Here is a 4,269-nt window from a genome sequence, read left to right on the forward strand (position 1 = left end):
TATATTATTTAATAGTAATTCAGCCTGCTCAACAGTTCTTTCCCTGAAAACACAACTAGCACAACTATATAGGTGGTCCCTAGAAGCATCGGTTAGTCTATTATAAAAGATATCAAGTCTTTCATTTTTCTTGAGAGGATGATCAGGCAAAACATTAAGTAATTGGAGAAGCCTCCCCCAAGCTTGTGGGAGACTCTCTTCTTCAATTTGCACAAAGTTAAATATTTCCCTTAAGGCAGCTTGTTTCTTATGAGCAGGGAAATGCAAAGAAGTAGTAAATCATATCCGGTGGACTACGCACACAACCAGGAGCAAGAGAATTAAACCATATATTAGCATCACCCTTTAAAGAGAAAGGAAACAATTTAAGAATATAGTAATAGCGAATTTTCTCCTCATGAGCAAATAGGGGGGCTATATCATTCAATTTAGTAAGATGTGCCACAACAGTTTCAGATTCATAACCATAGAAAGGACCATATTCAACCAAAGTAATTAACTCAGTATCGATAGAGAATTCATAATCCTTATCAGTAACACAGATAGGTCAAGTAGCAAACTTTGGATCATATTGCATTCTAGCATTCAAAGACTTTTCTTTCAGGTTAGCTAATAGTTTCTTAAGATCATCTCTATCATTGTAAGCAAGAAAGTCTCTAGCAGTTTCCTCATCCATAATATAACCTTCAGGTACAACAGGCAATTCATATCTAGGGGGAGAATCATAATCTTCAGTTTCAATAATATCATCAGTTTCATTAATTTCATTCTCTCTAACCCTAGCAAGTTGTTCATCAAGAAATTCACCTAGTGGCATAGTATTATCAAGCAAAGAAGTAGTATCATCATAAGCATCATGCATAGCAGAATTGGCATCATCAATACATGCGACATATCAGAATCAATAGTAGGTGTAGGTGTCACAGGTTTACTCAAAACAGAAGGTGGATCAAGTGTAGAGCTAGATGGCAGTTCCTTACCTCCCCTCTTAGTTGAGGGAAAAATCTTGGTTCTTTGATCTTTCAAATTCCTCATAGTGATGAACACATAAAATCCCAAGTGACTCAGAGAATAGAGCTATGCTCCCTAGCAACGGCGCCAGAAAAAGGTCTTGATAACCCACAAGTATAGGGGATCGCAACAGTTTTCAAGGGTAGAGCCAAAGAATATTCTCAAGTATTAGCAGCTGAGTTGTCAATTCAACCACACCTAAAAGACTTAATATCTAAAGCAAAGTATTTAGTAGCAAACTAGTATGGAAGTAACGGTAACAGTGGCAAAAGTAACAGTAGCAGTTTTGTAGCAATCATAACAGTGGTAATGGAAAAGTAACTAAGCAAAGATCAATATGAAATGAGCTCGTAGGGAATGGATCAATGATGGATAATTATGTCGGATGGAATTCATCATGCAACACATCAATATAATGTAGGCATGTATTCCGAATATAGTCAAACGTGCTTATGGAAAAGAACTTGCATGACATCTTTTGTTCTACCCTCCCGTGGCAGCGGGGTCCTATGGGAAACTAAGGGATATTAAGGCCTCCTTTTAATAGAGAATCGGACCAAAGCATTAGCACTTTGTGAATACATGAACTCCTCAAACTACGGTCATCATCGGGAAGTGTCCCGACTATTATCACTCCGGGGTTGCCGGATCATAACACATAGTAGGTGACTATTACTTGCAAGATAGGATCAAGAACTCACCTATATTCATGAAAACATAATATGTTCAGGTCTGAAATCATAACACTTGGGACATAGTGACAAGCATTAAGCATAGCAAAGTCATAGCAATATCAATCTTAGAACATAGTGGATAGTAGGAATCAAACCCTAACAAAACTAACTCGATTACATGGTAAATCTCATCCAACCCATAACCGTCCAGCAAGTCTACAATGGAATTACTCATGCACGACGGTGAGCATCATGAAATTGGTGATGGAGGATGGTTGATGATGATGACGGTGATGATTTCCCCTCTCCGGAGCCCAAAACAGACTCCAGATCTGCCCTCCCGAGGAAGAACAGGAGGCGGTGGCGGCTCCGTAGCATAAAACACGATGAATCTTTTTTCTGATTTTTCTCCCCGAACATGAATATATGGTGTTGGAGTTGAGGTCGGTGGAGGTCCAGGGGGCCCACAAGGATAGAGGGCGCGCCCTCCACCCTTGTGGCCAGGGTGTGGGTTCCCTTCGGTTGATTCTTTCGCCAATATTTTTTATTTTATCCAAAAGTGATCTCCGTGAAGTTTCAGGTCATTCCGAGAACTTCTATTTCTGCATAAAAATAACACGATGGCAATTTTTTTGAAAACAACGTCAGTCCGGGTTAGTTCTATTCAAATCATGCAAATTAGAGTCCAAAACAAGGGCAAAAGATTTGGAAAAGTAGATACGATGGAAACGTATCAGCGGCCGGCAACAGCTGCTGACGGGCAGCGGCGGCGGAGCGTGTGGTGGGTGTTCTGCGCACACCCAACAGGGACGCCATGCGCACTACACTGCGCCAAGGACTGTGCTGCCACCACGGTGTAGCCTCCCAGCTGGAGATGTCCTCTGATGACGATGGAGTAGCTGAGCGACCACAACGGACCGATGCCATTGACGATTGTGGGAGAAGTAGACGAGATAAGCTACAGGGAGGGAGGGGAAAATGCGACACATGACTCGCCGGCCGTGAGGGTTTATATAGTAGGCTGGTAAACATCGGGATTTTGGGGGATTTCACCGAGTCAGGTGGGAAGCTTGCGCGCGAACCTGCGCGGTTGCGCGGGAACGGGCTCACCACCGTTTGGCCAAAAGAACCCCCCCCCCACGCGCTGCTCAAGCTTGCGCTCGAAGCTGTTTGCGGCAGCAAGGTGACAAGCGTGTGAGAGGAGGACGAAATGACATGTACACATACGGTTAATAAAAAAACGTTTGCCATTTAATTACCTACTATACCCCCGTCCTGGTTTATAAGTAGGATTTAACTAGTAAAATACGAATGCATGTCACCAAAGATTATATCATTGGATTCGTATTTGAACATAGTTTCCAGTTTGTCGGTGTTCTGGGAACCAGGGTACCCAGACTTTCCTGCCTACGGCCCATGGTGTGGCTCCATCGGCGGCTTGGTACGGCCCATCTTCAGCCATGACGAGACAAGACCCTTGTGAGGAGCCAAGCCTCACGAGGCGGACGACGTCAAGACCTCCTGAAGGAGCGGCCTTCCTAGGCGGCTTCCAGAGGAGCGGAGATTTCTATGCAAGCACTCACCTCATGAGGCCGAGGTGACGCCAGGCATGACAACCAAGGCCATGCGTGCACCAACGGGAGTAGGGCGGCAGGTTTCCTCTTTGGTGCTAAGGAGGCAAGTGCAGGTGCACAGTCCCAAGGAATCAACCAAAGGTTGCCGTTTGTGTGCACCAAGACCAGGACTGCCAGAATGGTAGGACGGATGTCATCGTCGAGCCCACCACGACGTCATGATCAGAAGCTTTGGAGGCAAAGACCACCTTTCGTTAGTATAAGATGTACAACTTGTCCCCTTTCAAATTGGCCACTGTGGGATCCCTTCACGCCTAAGTTTTGGGGGAAGAGGACCGAGGCCACTATAAGTATAGCCTAGCCACCACCATAGCAAAGGGTCGAGTCCCAAAGAGAAAGATAGCTCCTCGAAGCTACCACCACCACCACCACAAGAACAAGCTTCCTGAGGTTGTTCTTCCACTTGTACTAGTTCATCCTCAGCCCCCGCGAGGCTAATCCATCACAAAGCAGGAGTAGGGTTTTACACCAGAAGGTGGCCCGAACCTGGGTAAAATGTTGTGTCTGTTTCCTTCCTGTTCATTGAGCTAGGCCGTGAGAGCAGCGAGTTGATCGGCTAGAGAGGTTGAGTTCTTCACAAACGCCCCAGAGTTCAAACCTTTCTTGGGTCTGCAGAGCCTAGAATCCGACATTTGGCACACTAGGTAAAGGCGTGTCGAGGTTTCCCCTTTCGTCCTAGCTGAACCTCAATTGTCCCATGGTGGAAGCTCCACGAGCCAGCTCCGAGCAATGGGCCGCTCACACCACCCAGGAGGCACTCCCCAGCCGCGAAGTTCATCATCATCTCTTGCTTGTCGCGGATGGAGTGGGCACCAGCGACAACCGTCAATGGCGCAGTGGGTCGTTTCCACCCCCTCCCACTCAGCGCCAAGACTGAGCGGCAGCGAGATCCTCCAGCTACGATGCGGCATCACCCCTGCGCACCCGCTAAGAGCTGGCAAACGCACGGG

The sequence above is a fragment of the Triticum aestivum genome, chromosome 2B (genome assembly GCF_018294505.1).
Source record: "Triticum aestivum cultivar Chinese Spring chromosome 2B, IWGSC CS RefSeq v2.1, whole genome shotgun sequence".
NCBI lineage: Eukaryota > Viridiplantae > Streptophyta > Magnoliopsida > Poales > Poaceae > Triticum > Triticum aestivum.